General features: G+C 47.0%; 1 protein-coding gene across 27 annotated transcripts in view; it reads right to left on the reverse strand.

Moving 5' to 3' along the window:
- Nucleotides 1-16,921, reverse strand: part of CEP112 (centrosomal protein 112) — a 416,875-nt gene that overhangs the window by 52,291 nt on the left and 347,663 nt on the right. The window lies entirely within an intron of this gene.

Here is a 16,921-nt window from a genome sequence, read left to right on the forward strand (position 1 = left end):
TGCCTTAGGAGTTGCCCCTGTCAGAGCCGGGGGACCATCACGAGGCCACCTCGATACCACGAGGGGTGTGGGGCTGGCTTGGATACGAGCTGGGGAGAAGGGCTGGGCCTGGGGCGGGGGGGGGGGGCACGCGGGGATGGGAGAAGAGCCAGAGCCAGAACCTCGGGGCTTGGTAAGAGCGCGCCGGCGCGGGTACGAGAGAGGAGGGTTAAAGCAGGACCCCAGCATCGGTGGCGAGCAGCCGCCACCCACCAAGGCGGGGAACACGGTAGAAAAAAAACATATGGACAAGAAGAGAGAAAAATAAGTTCCTCGGCGACACACGTTCAGAAGCAACATGACGGCAGGGCCTTGAACATGAGAACACGGGGCCGAGGAAGACACAGCTCGGGGGCGGAGCGACCGTGCGCGGACACCTGCCCAGTAACGGCGGGTCCACTGGGGCCTTCCTGCCGCCGATCCCCAAGCTCAGCCGCGCTCCCATCACCTCACGAGTCCTCCCTCCACCTGCTTCTCACCCGCGCGCTTCTCACCGGCTGTCAGCAGCGTCACGCCAAACCCACCGAGCTCAAGACGCAGCTCAGGGCACCCCAGCAGCTTGCCCGGCTGCCCTCTGGTCGGCGGCGCAGCCGCCTCCCCGCGCCCCGGTTTAACGCGCACAGTCCGCGGGGCGTCACCCCACGCGCGGTGACCGCGCCCGCCACCCACCGGGGGGCCCAGCCCCGCACCGCCCGGGGCCTTGGCGCTTCTCCCCGCCTCGCCTGCAACACTCTTCTTCTCCCTGTACGCCCTGCTACCTCCCTTCAGAAGCCTCCAGTGACCTGGAATGACTCGGTTCGGTTGTACTATGTTTAGACTTTAACGCGATCCATTAAAATGTAGGAAAACAGGAAGAAAAAGTTCCTAAGTCACACATTCAACTGTAACAATGATGCCAATGGTTTGCCTCTTACAGTATGACGTCAAAAAAGAAATTATGGGTTGAATTACATCCCTGCCAAAAGATATGTTTAAGTCCTAACCCACAGAACCTCAAAATGTGACCTTGTTTGGACACAGGCTGCTGCAGATGTAATTAGTTAAGATGAAGTCATACTGGAGCAGGTGGGCCCTGCATGCAATCTGACAGGTGTTCTTATGAGAAGAGGAGAAACACCCAGGAAGAGCTGGGCCACGTGACAATGGACGTAGGGACTGGAGAGTGAGCCACCTACAAGCTAAGGAGCCCCAAAGATCGCGGAGGACCCGGGAAGGGAACAGAGGCAAGGCAGGAGCCTTCAGAGGGAGCCCGGCCCTGCTTGAGCTCAGACTTCTAGCCTCCCTCCAGAACTGTCAGACAACAGCTTTCTGTCTGAAGCCCCCCAGTTTGTGTTACTTTGTTATGGCAGCCCTAGGAAACTAATATACATGGCAAGAAAATTCCCTTGTTCTACATATTTTCTCTCTGAAACTCTACCCCGCCTCCACTCCTCTCGTGCTACCCAGTTCTACACCTCATTTCATCCATGTAAGGACCAAGAGTATTCTCATTATGAGCCAATCTGGAAAACCGCATTAGGAGAGTATCACTGCTATTATATGTACTCGCTGGTTTTCCTGTAACTGTGTGTACACAGTCCTGTCAGGTTAGGAAGGAGCCCATTCCAATATCACACTGGCACATTCCTACACATGATGGAGAAGATTCCTAAGACGTGAACGCAGAGATTCTTAGGCGAGCCTTTCTGGCACTCCCATTCAGAGAGGGGATGGAAATTATATGTATGCCAGGTAAAGTGTTTTTTCTTCTCTTTTTCTTTTTCACCCTTAGGATACTGCACTATGTGGGGCCAATACTTATGAAGGAGGAAGTTTAAAACCTTCCGTTTAAACCACTTAGAACGAGAGGGTTTGCAAAGACCCTGCTTAATGTTCAGCTGACACACTGTCAGAAACGTTTATCGTGCAGCCTTCTGAAGCGTCTTCCACTTCCTTTTGGTTCTTGAGGCTTGGACTGCAGTTAGTTATCGGCAACAAAGCATACACGTGATGGCGTTTTTACAGTCATTCTTTCAGTTTGATTTCCGAACTACTAAGCAAAATTCAATTCTCTGATCAGAAAAATGATTAGTGACCTAGTTTCATGCTGAATGCACAACACAGCTGATTTCTGAGGTCACTTTTATATGGATCTGGAGACAGTGTAAGGGGCTTAGAGATGTCACTTAAGTGTTTAGCATCTTCGGATATAAAAATGTGCCCCTTGACTTTAGGCTCTAATTCTTTCAGTGCAAATTAGGAAACAGCGACTTACATTATTGAGATTTCTCTGGCAGCTTAATTCCTAACATAAATACCTTGGCATTGACTACACCTCCAGCTCACATTCGTGCAAGAGGAAGCAAAACTCTTTCTGGATAATTCAACTGAATGATATTTTTTAAAGTACATACAATGTGTTAGACATCATGTAGGAAGCAAAATGTGGAATAAGCCATGGTCTCACCTTGTAAGGCGCTCGCACTATCTTAGAAGGTATGTGATAAGGACAAAAAGCAGGCGAGTTCTCTAAGTGTCTTGAGTGTCCAACTGAGAGAACAAAAGGAAAAGGGAAGGACACAGGAAGAAGTTCCACGACAGATGAGTGCAGAAGGTGGGACTTTCTACAGGCCAGCTGACCGGGCTTCTGCAGGAAGTCACCGGCATGGAACAGAAAGCCGGGAGGGTGCGCTTTAGACTGAAAAGGACACAGGATACGTAACGACCAAACATAACGTGCGGGTCCTGTCTGGATCTTGATTCAGACGAATCAACTTAAAATGGCACTTCTGAGGAGAATTGGGGATATCTAATTATGAAGCAGGGATTAGATGATACTAAAGGATAATCGTTAATTTTCTTGGGTGTGACACTGGCGCCATGGCTGAGTGACGGAGTGTCCACATTTTCCGAGGGGCATTCTGACATATGTAGGATAAAATGACGGGGTGTCTGGAATTTGCTTTAAAATATTTTCGCCAAGAAAAGAAGGAGAAAGTGTAAAACAAATATGGCCCAATCTTGATAATTGTTGAAGCTGCATGATGGATACATTGGAGTTCATACTACTAAACTCTCTACCTTTGGGTATGTTTGCAAACTTTTATAATAAAACTTAAAAAAAAAAACCCATATACAATTAAATGACCTGGGGGAAAAGCACAAGGTGATTAGGAAAGTCTTCCGGTAGGAAGTGGCATTTGGGAAAAACCTTGAATAACAGCAACAACTCTGACAGGCAGAGGTGGGGAAGGGGGAAAACTGTCTGCTAAAGAAACAGCATTTGCCAAGGTAAATAAGAGGAAATAAACCCACCCATATATGGTCAATTAATCTATGATAAGGAGGCAAGAATATACGACGCAGGAAAAATAGTCTCTTCAACAAATGGTGCTGGGAAAACTGGACAGCGACATGCACAAGAATGAAACCAGACCACTGCCTCCCACCACACACAAAAATAAACTCAAAATAGATTAAAGACATTCTCGAATGTAAGACCTGAAACCGTAAACCTCCTAGAAGAAAACATAGGCAGTAAGCTCTTTGGTATTGGTCTTAGCAATATTTTTTTGGACCTGTCTCCAAAAATAAACAAATGGGACTACCTCAAACTAAAAAGCTTTGGCACAAGAAAGGAAACCATCAATAAAATGAAAAGGCAACCATCAATAGAATGAATGGGAGAAGACATTTGCAAATCATATAACCAATAGAGGCTAATATCCAAAAGATATAAAGAACTTATACAATTTGACATTAAAAAACTCAAACAACCCGATTAAAGAATGGACAGAAGACCTGAACAGCCATTCCTCCAAAGAAGACATACAGGTGGCCAACACACATGAAAAGATGCTCAACATCACTGATCAATACGGAAATGCAAATCAAAACCACAATGAGATGTCACCTCACACCTGTCAGAATGGCGATTATCAAAAAGACAAAAAATAACAAATGTTGGCGAGGATGTAGCGAAAAGGGACCCCCCCATGTGCTGTTGATGGGAATATAAATTGGTGCAGCCCTTCTGGAAAAAAGTATAAAGATTCCTCAAAAAATTAAAACTAGAACTACCATACAATTCAGTAATTCCACTTCTGGGTATGTATCTGAATGAAACGAAAGAGTAACTCAAAAAGATATGCACTCCAGTGTTCACTGAAACATTATTTACAGTAGCCAAGATATGGAAGCAATCTATGTGCCCATGGATAGATGAATGGACAAAGAAGAATGGAATACTACTCAGCATAGAAAGGAATGAAATAATGCCATTTGCAGCAACATGGATGGACCTAGAGAGTATCATACTAAGTGAAGTCAGACAGAGAAAGACAAATACCATATGATATCACTTATATGTGAAATCTAAAAAAAATGATACATATGAACTTATATACAAAACATAAATAGACCCATCCAGACACAGAAAACAAACTTATGGTTACCAAAGGGGAAAGGGGGGGGCAGGGATAAGTTAGGAGTTTGGGATTAGCAGATACACACTACTAAACTTGAAATAGATAAACAATAAGGACCTATGGTATAGCACAGGGAACTATATTCATTATCTTGTAATAGCCTATAAGGGAAAAGAATCTGCAGAAGAATATATACATGTATATATGTATAAGTGAATCACTTAGCTATACACCTGAAACTAACACAGCATTGTAAATCAACTATACTTCAATAAAAAAAAAAATTTAAAAAAGAGAACATGAAGGATTAAAACTTTTTGTGAGTTACTGAATTAACAGTAACTGTTTCCAGGAGTGTAAGTGTTATCCTTCTAATCACTAGGAGTAGCACGTGATCAATACAAAGAAAAGCCCTTAATAACGTTTTAACACCTTTCAAACTAACTTGAGTAAAAGACAATAATGTGCGAGACTTCATGAACTATAGAAGAACCAGCTTGAATCAAAAGACCCAGCACTTAATGCAGGGATGCAAATCGTCAAAAAAATATTTTTAAGCAAAAACCAAAGCTGTTTCTTGGTAGAATGAAGCCAAAATATATTTGTTCAACCTTAACTTCATCAAAGGGTTGCTTTTACTGATGAATTATGCCTGTAACTAAAACCATAAGGCTAGCACAGGTTTTTTTGAAATGAATTGCCACAAACCAAACACCTACCTACAGCTTAAGATAAGCGTGGTTTCTCGTCAAAATTGGTAAAACTCATTTTAGTGCATTGCAAGATGTGGCCTAGGAAATCTGACTTTTTAAATAAATTTTTTAAAATTCTACTCCCTCATTGATTCACTGCTAGCATGGCTTGTTGGCCCAACTTCAGAACAGCTAAGGCCTCTCAATCTCCCGCTGGTAGATCAATCTCTGTTCCAGCGCCTAACATCTATTTTAAAAATTGATGTTTTACTTGTTTTTATGTTTTACTTCTGACTGTAAAATAACACATGCCAGGTGAAGAAAAACAGAAAAGCATAAAGAGGAAAATAAAATTTCCATACTCCCCGCACCCACATACACCTCTCTGAGCCCAGCGTCTTTCTCCCGTCTTCTCCCCACGCGCCCGAGAGCAGCGCGCTCAGAGTGTAATCATAAAGCCTCTATCCCTCTGTCTCCCACTGTTCTTTTAATCTTGCTTCATGCACGCAGCTCTTCCACCCCTCGGTGAAAACTCAGAAAGGGGCCTTGAGTTTCCAGGTCCCTCCAGTCCTACGGCCACTTTAAGTTGCACACGTGGTCTTCATCCTCTGGGATCATTCTCAACACATTCAATTTGTTCCTAATTCAATCTCATCCAAGGCAAGACACGTTCAAGGGACTCCAGAACATCAGCGAACATGATTTGTTATCAAGGCACTTCGACTTCCTGTTTATCTTTGAACAGGGACCTGAGTCAGCGGGGTGGTCCTGGGGGGGCCCCCGCACCCCAGCACCCCTGATGATGGCTGAGACGGGCGTGGATGTGGGGTGCTCCTGGCCTCCCCACGCTAGTTCTTCCAGGTTACGCTCCTCTGGGAACACCCCTCCACGTTTGCCTTCCCCTTGCCCCCTTGTGTGCTGCTCTCAGCCAGCTGGATGTGGGGGTCACCTTCCCTCCCCCGCCCCCCATTCTGCAGAGAGCGGCACGTGGAATAGAAGTCTCACTTTCACCCTGTGCTCATGCAACGGATTTGTCTCAAAAGCCCGCTGTCCTCAACAGAACAATTGCCGAGATGCTGCAAGGGAGGGCAATTGGGCTGAGGGATGGATGGGTCTTGCCCTCACGGGGTAATTCTGATGACTTTTCCTATAACTCACGGATAAGACACACAGAAGATGAATAATAGGACAAAAAATAAACACCTCTTTACCCACTTCTTCTGGGTCTCCGAGGAGACTATTCTGTATTTATATGTCAGGTGGCGAGCAGTCTGGAGAAAACGATGTCTAACATTGCTTATACGCCACGCAGGAATAGTTCCGAAGACTTTGGAAAACGGCGTATTAAAATGCTCGCGGCACTGACACGAAGCCGGGCAGGGTTACACGCAGCCCCATCCTCCATGTGCAGTGACCGCCCTCGTCCATCTGACCAGCAAAGCCCAGACCAACATATAATTTCTGCTGTGCCATGGGGCTTCAGAAGGGTTTTGAGCAACAAAAAAAGCCTTCTGCTTTCTCCCCAGCAAATGTAAATAGTGACCAAAATAGTACTAGAAAGTAAGCTGGGTTAGAGCTGTGTGGGCCCTGCTCTACCTTCCACTTTTGATGAGAAGATGTGAGTGAGTCTGTCCTCTGCGTAGGCGGGTGCACGGGTGACACTCAGAAGCAAGGACTAGATGGGACTCAGGGCTGTGCACCATGGAACTGGAATGAAACTTCGTTTATGCCAAAAATCACCTGTGCCAGGCTGAACCGGCTAATGCTGGCTCAGGAACGAGGTGAAAACTGGGCATAAAAACTAGGAAAGGCAGACTCAAGGCACAAAACACATGGGAAGGGACTTTCCTGGTGGTGCAGTGGATAAGAATCTGCCTACCAATGCAGGGGACACGGGTTCGAGCCCTGGTCCAGGAAGATCCCACATGCCGTGGAGCAACTCAGCCCGTGCGCCACAACTACTGAGCCTGAGCTCTAGAGCCCGCGAGCCACAACTACTGAGCTTGTGTGCCGCAACTACTGAAGCCCTTGCACCTACAGCCCGTGCTCCGCAACAAGAGAAGCCACTGCAATGAGAAGCCCGCACGCTGCAACGAAGAATAGCCCCTGCTCACCACAACTAGAGAAAGCCCACGTATAGCAACAAAGACCCAATGCAGCCAAAAAAAGTAAAAATAAAAATCTTAAAAAAAAAATTAAAAACAAACAAACACATGGGAAACACGTTCGAAGCATTCGCAGCCTAGTACACTGACAACACAAACCCCCCTGCAGTCTCCATACGTCAATCATTCTCACTTTTCCTGTGTTTTTTCTGGTTTCTGAACTTTATAGTAAGGTAGGTAGATGACATATGGCTCCCGAGTATTCTGGTCGCTTACGGAAACGCATAATGTAAGGTGGGAGTAGAAGATGGCTTTTCTAGCAGATAGTAGTGGTCTAGGGTGTTACCAGGTATGCAGACAATTAGAACCTGCTGATATAATTGAAATTATTACATAGCCTTCTGAAATTGCTGTTTTTATTTTGGGGAACCTCAAGTCCAAATCTGCAAAGGATACAAATTATATTAACTTTAGAAACAAAAACATAAGAAAACCTAAATATAGCCATTTAAGGAAAACCTATACTGTGTAAAGAACAATTTAGAAGTTATTTTAAGAGCCACGCCAAATTGTCGTGCTGCACGTTGGTTCCTGACAAAACAGGTCCAGGTGACGGCAGAATGCAAATATTCCATGAATACAGCCCATTTCCATCCCTCGAATCCTCTGAGAGCTATGAGTTCCTGCAGGCCAAGCCAGTTTACTCTCCTTCTGCCGTAGGTTCCCCTCCAAGGAGCTGAAGGGCATGACACGCAAACTGCCTCTTCTCTCTAATTCTGGCCACTCCTCACGTGCGCACACGAGCTTCCCAGCCACACGTGTAAAGGAGTCTGAATATCAGTTCTTCAAACCTTGAATATAATCTTCACCTAAGTTACGTAAAAGCATCTTCTACCTTCTCCTCTCCAGAAAGGATTTGATTTTTCCCAAGACAATATGTCCCTTTGAACTGCAGTTTTCAAAAATGAAAATTAGAGCAGGGACCAGACAGTTCCAACTCAGCTCTAACACCCCCTCCCAGCCCCCGCCCACGTCTCTCTGTGTCCCACACGTTCACATGCATACGTATGTACATATATATAGATATAAAAATATATATTTTCATTTCCCTCCCCACAGTGTAGATATGTGACCTCTTTAGGTAACTCTGTTCGTCACATCTAATTTTCTCTGGGTTGTGATAACCCAGCTAATCAAAGTGTACAAGAGCCAACAAACCACATATTTTACAATATTCGTGTTTGGGGGGAAGGTCTATGCAGCGTCCAAATTCTCACGACTGACTTGGCAATTACTGGCCCCCGGTGTGAAGATGAACGCTACCTAACGGAATATGCTTGTCGGTTGACTCTTCTCCCTTCCCCTCTGGGCTCAGAGCGTGAGTGCGCAGCCCTGGCCGTCTCCATCCCCAAACCCTACACTAATCGGCCACCTGTGTCCTTAGGCATATGCTCTGAGCTCCTCTCTTCCCTCTCCTCCAAAAACCTTAACTTCGCCTCCGTTTTGTTAAATTAAGCAATCCCATATTCTGACCTGGTGAAAGAGACAACATCATTAAAGATCTATATACATGGAAACAGTGGGTATATTTAGGCAATAAAAATCGTCCCCTCTGGAAGCTTCTGAGTAGGGGAGGGACATGATTCGGTCTGTTTAGACATGGGGCTGATTTATCTGCTCTAGGGACACACGGAAGAAGAGCTGGACGGCACGGAGCAGGGAGACTCAGGAAGAGTCGGGAGAGAGAGGCAACAGGCGTAAACTGGGTAGAAAGCAAAGGGTGAATGTGCGGCGCACGAACAGCAGACTGCGCAGGAGTCAAGGAAGGGACAAGGCAGCCGAGGAGCCGAGTATAACCGGGGCCACGCGCGGTGCGAGTGGGGAGAAAACACCCTGAGCTCTGGATTCTGAGAGCTCATCCCCACTGGGGTGTCAACTCCGGGGAAACTAGGGTCAAAGCTGTGATTCTTCTGCAGAGCGATCCGCGGTGAGTTTACTGAGGGAAAAAAATAGAGAAAAAAATCGTAGAGCATTGGTGCAGGATTTATACTCAGGGCTCCCGAAGAGAAAAGAAGAGCCAGTGAGTGCGACCGTAGAGGACACGTTAAGAGGAGTGTGGAGCCACGGCTTCATGACCAACAGCCTCCACCCTATCGCCAGCAACGTGACCTCGGTCACAAGGCCCAGCGCCATCCCCACTCCCACGGCTAACACGGAAAACAAGTGGGCGGAAGTCAATCGTTTTTAAGAGCGTGCTTTTATGAGCTGGTAGATGTAATGCCAACTTCATTTCTCCCTTCAACATACTTTGAACGCGTGCTCACTATTTGCCATATACTGAACTGGACGCTGGGAATCAAGCAAAGAACCAGAAAGGAACGCACGGGCAGAAAGAAGAGAACAGCACAGCCCTGCTCTCCAGCGGGTATAAGAGGCCGAGAGGGGAAAGTGGGCCAGGTGGCGGGTGGGAGGAGGGTACTCAGGGTCACGTCAAAGTTCGTATCTGGGGGAAGAGCTGAACCTGAAAAAGCTTATTGAACCCGTATGTGTATGAAATATTATATTGCACCCTTGTGAGACCCAGTATCCACCATTTATTACAATGTTTCTGTTGGGAAACACGTTTCCGTTTGGGATGCAAGGGAGACATCTTCCTACAATAGCCTTGGTGGTGTGTGTAATCGATTCAAAATTTGGGGGCTAAGGGTGGGAGTGAAGAGTCGGGATCATGACACTATGAGGAGAAAAACAATTCGAGAATACGAGGCCACAAACGGGCATTTCAGGGGATGATGTGATTCTGAGGGCCTTGCTGGGAACCGGATGGGGCAAGAGAGTTACGGCAGATGGCACCCTAGGAGTCATGCTGCAATCCCAGGTCTGGATTCTAGAGATGATTAACATTGCCATAACTTTTCAGTTACAAATGGCATTTACACCGACAGAAGCCAGTCCCTAAACAATGGTGCACATAATTCAAGCCTGAAGACATTCTCGGTTGCAATGACATTTGTATTTACATGTTCCATTTCATTTAATTCCGAGAAAAATGCTAACCTTTATGACTGGGCTCCTGTTGGGAAATGTAATTTGCTCAGCTAAATAAATATGTATTATTGTAGGACTTCTGACTACACCACACTAAAAAGTCTTTACTATGAATTTTAAACCTTCCCCAGAAATAGCCTTTGAAAGGACGTCGTGTACCTCAGGCAAGTGGCCAGATGGGCAGCACACAGCTCACTCTCTCTCTCTAAACTGTAATGATCTCACAGATAGGAAGGCAGGTTAGTCCCAGAAGACAGAGAAAAACTCCAAAAAGACACTAGGAATAGAACAAAAATAAGGTTTTGAAACTGATCTGATGATTTTCAGAAATGCCATACTATGGTCACTGTACATAATTTTTATCTATTCTTTTGATTAGCGCTTTTTCCTCTCTGGCCTTTGAATCCTGGCTCTTCCTCCTGGCTCCAGGGCTTAACCTAGAGGCAGCCATTTGGAAGTACATATTCTCGTGCAGTATCCCCCGGCGGAGGAGCTGTACTTTATAGATGCCATATGATAAACACAAAGCACTGCTTTGAAAACTTTTTTTTGGGTCAAATCTCTTTTTCCAGACTCTCTCGGCTTTCAAGTTTTAATTTTCCTGCACACCACTTCTTGGAAAACTAGTAGCTAGAGAATTTGTGCCCGATGAGGCATGGGTGGCTGAAGGTGAAAATGTTTCCAAGGGCCCCTGGCTTCTTGGCCAGGAGGAAATACGGGAAATACAAGGAGAGAAGCTGATTGCTCCGTCTTGCCCACTGATGGGCACTTGGCAGGCAGACCTCAGAAGCATCTGAAGCAATCTCAGTCTAAAAACTAAAGGGAACGATACAACTTTTTTGCCTGCAGGTATTTTCTTCTGACAACTTTTCTCTATTAATGTAAAATGTATCTATCTCAACTCTCAATACTTGACTAAGTGAATGTCCTGGAATGTTAAGGCGATATTTTGCTCTTTCTTAACTGGAAGTTGCATTTACCATTTTAATTTCGATCAAATATTTACTATTTTTCTCTAGAATATAATCAATGATTAAGTTTTCGCAAAGCACCTCCTTCAACTCATCCCATTAGGAAGACAGCCTCTTTTCACGGACCCCTTAAATTTAATGTCTATTTCATTAGCAGTTAAACATGTATTTGTATTAAATTCTATTGATTTCATTCTTGGGAGGATTTAGCTGAACTTTTGGGGGGGCACATATTTCTTTATGTTTATTGATAAAACATTAACAAATGTCATGAAACAACCCAGCCTGAACATGCTGAAACAAAAGTGGGATAAATCTCCTAAGGAGAAGGGAAAGGAAATCCAGCTTTTCAGAACTTCTAGATGGTCTAGGGGTTGATGACTGAAAGAGGACAGACCAGAAAATGTTCTTATCTTGGGGTAAAACTGTAAGTATGATTGTTTTTTCAGCCCTAAAATTTTGTCAAGTGTCGCTGCATGAAAAATTCAGAGAGATGCTATGAATGATTTGCCCCAGAGAGATGTACAGAAAACAGGAAAGAGGAGGGACTGGGCGGGGGTGTGAGGGTGAGTCTGAGGACGTGCCCCAGACGCGTGGTGGAGAATATAAGGGTTCAGGGATGCTTCGGAAATTAAATCGCTTGCTTTCTCTGCATGAGTGTTGCCATAAATTTAAAACATTGATATAACTTATTTACAAAACAGGAACAGACTCACAGATTCTGAAAACAGACTTACGGTCCCCAAAGGAGGGAAGCGTCAGGGGTAGGGAGGGATAAATTAGGAGTCTGGGATTAATATATACACACTACTGTGTATGACATAGATGATCAACGAGGACCTGCTGCACAGCACAGGGGACTCTGCTCAGTATTCTGTAATGACCTGTACGGGAAAAGAATCTGAAAAACCAATTTGTACCTGTAGAACTGAATCACTGTGCTGTACACCTAAAACTAGCACAGCGTTGTAAGTCACCTATACCCCGATAAAACTTTAAAAAGTTGTTTCTGAAGAAAGGAAAGTGCTTTCTGAGAGGCACTCTGTCTTTCCCGATTCATACACGCCACACTCGAGTGGACACTAGGCCTTTATCCGCCAGTGACCATCCGGCGGGCCGACACACGAGCGCTGCACGACCACGAGGTCTCGGCACCAGACTGGGCCCGGGGCTGTGGTGAGTGGCCCTCGTCCTGCTGGAGCCGAGCGCCCAGCGCAGAGGTGACGGCCGTCACCACGCCCGTGTGCCCACGGCCGGGAGAGAGTCCGAGCCCACAAGGGGGCAGAAAGGGTGGAGCGGAAGGCAGTCCTGGGAGGCGGCCGTGGCCAGCGCAGTACTCCTCGGGGCAGAGGCGTCAGGTCGCAGGGGTAGCGGAGGAGCGAGGCTGGGGTGCCCGCGGGGCGGAGGCACGAGCTTGCCGAGGCAGTGGGTCGGGAGCCTCGCAAGCCTGGGGGAACCCGGGACCCGGGGTGGGGGGGAAAGCCGGCGCTGGGTGCGCGGGAGAAGCGGCGGGAGGGCGAGCCTGCGGGCGACGCCGCTCAGCGTCAGGACACAGAGGGCGCCCCCCGCGCGAGGGGAAGGGCCGAGCCAAGGGGACGCGAGGCCGGGCGACAGGCCGCCTGCGGCGACGAGCGACGAGCGGGAAGGAGGTGAGCGGGAAGGAGGTCGGGGCCGCTACCGCGTCCGGGAGCGCCTGGAAGGGGCCCGGGCACGCCTCGCTGTCTGGACGCGATGAGTTTCAGGTTCCTGCAGGCTACGCCGAGCTGTGTGTGGAGGACCAGGGCACTTCCAGAAAGGTCTGGAATGCAGTGAGACCGGGGACGTGGGGTAGGGACAGGACGCTCCACGTCCAGGCGGCAGCGGGGGCGGAGGCCGCGTGCGTCACCCGGCCGAACCAGAAGAGGGTGGAAGAGTTCCCGAGGATGGACGGGATTCGAGGGCAAGAGGGACACACAGGGCCGAGCGTCGGGTGCTGCAGGGGCCGCAGAGTGAGGGCAGGGGTCCGAGGGCTGAGCAACGAGGGCGCCGCCAGCAACACAAGGAGCGGTTTCCGTGAGGGGCCGGGACCCAAGTCAGCCTGTAAAGCGAGAGGAAGCGCGCGGGCGCGGAGCGCAGACAGCGGCTCGAGGGGCCGGGCTCGAGAGCGGGGATTCAGCGGGGCTGCATCCGAGCACCCCTCCACTCTCACTGGATCGGGTCTTTGAACTCAGGATTGAACAGTTACACATACGCAGGGCTTAGTAAATGGAAGCACTGTCCTAAACGCTGTTCGAGCAGTAATCATTTAATTCTCACAGCAATTCCTGCTCATCTTTCATAACTTCCATTTTGTGAAATGAGGCAACTGGGGCCCAGAGAGCCCGGAGAGTAACGTGTTTGAGGTCCCACGGTTCCTGAACGGTAAGAGCAGGATTTGAACCCGGGCAGTCTTGGCTCCAGAACCCACGTTATTAAGCCCTGCACGTCTCTGAAACGCAACACAGGCAAGCACACCTAAGAGGATGCTTTGAGCCTCAGAAAAATGAAACAGTGGGAACAAAAAGATGGGGTTTCGGGTAACACTTCACAGTTCGGCAAAGGTTGAAAAAATTACTCCAAGGGACCCCAGAGCCTGCCATTTTCAGTCCACTGTTAGCGTCCTTCCAGAAATAAAGAAGGCTGCTGTACTGACTTCGTTCACTGATCACTGGAATCATACAAATAAAGCCATGTGAACGACACGGATTCTCAAAATGATCGGTTTCCTCTTGGAAAACGAATTCTTCGGTCTTCGCACAAACCAATCGTGGGGTGTCTGCCGAAGCTCCACGTCTATGAGGCTGTGAGAGACCGTGATTCACCGTTTCCCTCCTTCGAAACGCTCTTTAAGTTAGGTAACGTGCTTTTAGAAAGTTGCTTTTCAAATCACGACCTCTATTCTAAATTGGCCTTAAACATGTTGATTCCAAGAACAACTAGTGATAATTGTAAAAAGTCACAGCAAGCAACAAAGCCAACGACAGAAGGAAACGTTTCTCCAACCGTCCAGACAAGCAATGCCTTCGCCGAGCCCCAGTCTAAAAGCCAAAGGGAAGTTCTGCTTGAGTCACAGGAACCGCATCAGGTCGTGAGGAAGAGGCTTCGTCCATTTCGACAGCTCACATATATTTTAAAGTAAAATACATTTTACTTTATTTCCATTCTCATGTGTGTTTGAATACATGGAGCACAAGGGCAAGACCAAAGACGTGGGAGCCTTGGGTTCGAGGCTTGAAGCTGCCAACAGCTACGTGAAAAGGACCGTGCACGTCCCCTCAGGTGGGCTCAGGATTTTTATCTGTGAGATGGGATGAGCATGGGAGGTGGGGGAGCCAGTTCTCTAAGAGTCTTTTCAACTTTAAGATACTATTGATCCATGAGGTATAGTGGGACTGCGATTTTAGCTGATATAAAACGCAAGTTTCACAGGAATCCACTATATTTAATACTTTGCTCATCAAACTTTGTTAAGAATAAAGGGAGGATGGAGGAGAACAGGAAGATGGTGAGCTTGAGTGGAAAACTGCTATCAGAAGAAAAGAAATCGGAATAAAAACTCAGCTAGAGAAAAGGTGACTCAGGATCTGATAGACAAGACTGTAATTTGAAGTGACCAGCGCTCAGGATCAGTGTTAACGAAAAAGCACCAGGCCAAGAAGGGAAGGTGGACTTGTCAGCAAGGCTGAGACAGGGCCGCAGCAAATTTGCTCACGTGGCGGAAGACCCGCTCTCTAGGCTGGGAGGGACTGCAGGTCAAGTGTACACCTCTGGCCTCTGCAGTTCAGCACAACTACCTCATAGTTCATCTTAGCTACACGTTGTGTTCAAGGAAGAAGACGTGCCTGGTCAGATGTAGAACACGAACCATCTTGTGAGGTTCATCCTGAACTTGCTCCACATTCTAACAGGAGTCCAAACTGTTTCTGCATCCTTTTCCCCTGGGAGACGTGAACTTAAAACAAGGTGCTGTTTATTGAGTATATACCAAAGAAGAAATCAGGCCAGACTCAGACTCTGTAAACAAGGATCTGCAGATACGATTTAAAAATAAAAGGAGGGACTTCCCTGGTGGCTCAGTGGTTGGGAGTCCGCCTGCCAATGCAGTGTTCGAGCCCTGGTCCGGGAAGATCCCACGTACCACGGAGCAACTAAGCCCGTGGGCCACAACTACTGAGCCTGCGCTCTAGAGCCTGCCAGCCACAACTACTGAGCCTGCCCGCCTAGAGCCCGTGCTCCGCAACAGGAGAGGCCACCGCAATGAGAAGCCCGTGCACTGCAGCGAAGAGTAGCCCCCACTCGCCCCAACTAGAGAAAGCCCACGCGCAGCAATGAAGACGCAACGCAGCCAAAAAAATAAATAGAAAATAAAAAATAAAATAAAATAAAAGGAAACTAGATAAGCCAGCTTGGAAGATAGAAAAGTAAGTAAATATATCTCTCTGAGGAATACCGATATTCCTAACCAATATTCCAAATACTGCTAACACTTGAAATAGTTGGCTTTTTAAGCAACAATGAAATACTACTGACAAAAATGATTCACTGCAGGAGAACCAGCAAGTCCAACTGTGATCTGGTCTGAGCTTGCTAGGAAGACAAGTTCACCGCGAAGAACTTGAGAAGGACCCGGTTGCCTGGATGAGGAAATGCAGGCTAGCATCGCTTTTGAACTTGGAATGAATCTGCCCCAAGGAATGGCAAGAATATAAGATGGGAAAAGAGCAATGGGGAAGAAAAGAAAAAGTAACGCTGTTGCTAAGAACGCTGCTGCTTTGTTTCATGAACTGGTCTATTTGTTTTGGCTGCGACCAAACTCAAGAATGTTCTCTGCATATTCCACAGCGCAGTTTATCCACATCAAAGGAACAATCTCTCCTTTCATCATTATTTACACATAAAAATAATGCAATTTGTGGTGCGTGTAAGATGTTACTTCTTAAAAACCTCTCGAGTCTAATTTATTAATTGCTTGAGATTTAAAGTTAAACAAGGGTGAGATGCAAATCATATGTTACTCTGGAATATTTTACCACCAAATCTTGGTTTATTAATGAGACGCTGAGCAGCCATGTGAATATTTATTTAGGTGGTTAGAGGGCTTTCTGAAGGGTCCTGGAGCAAGTGACAGAAACATAAAAGCAAAAGGGTCCTGCCTCTCAAAAAACATGGGGGCTGTGTCTTTGTTTTTAATTCTACTCTTTCCTCTGTGCTTCCAACATTAAAGCATTCCTGTAACCCACCAACCAGCCCAGATCCCTTCGCTCCAAACCTCTACTTTTAGCTGCTACTACTGCTGCTATGATAGCAAAAGACTCCTATTGACATCCCTGGAAATGACATTTTGGTCTTTTTTGATGGCATGACAGCATCACATGAATTTTTTCCAATTATATGCATTTGGAAAATATAATCTATGTATAAAAACTAGGTTTATCTTCATTAATTTATTGATTTGATTTGGCGCAGTGGTTGAGAGTCCGCCTGCCGATGCGGGGAACACGGGTTCGTGCCCCGGTCCGGGAAGATCCCACGTGCCGCGGAGCGGCTGGGCCCGTGAGCCATGGCCGCTGGGCCTGCGCGTCCGGAGCCTGTGCTCCGCCACGGGAGGGGCCACGACAGTGAGAGGCCCGCGTACCGCAAAA

This window comes from Tursiops truncatus, chromosome 20, assembly GCF_011762595.2.
Source record: "Tursiops truncatus isolate mTurTru1 chromosome 20, mTurTru1.mat.Y, whole genome shotgun sequence".
NCBI lineage: Eukaryota > Metazoa > Chordata > Mammalia > Artiodactyla > Delphinidae > Tursiops > Tursiops truncatus.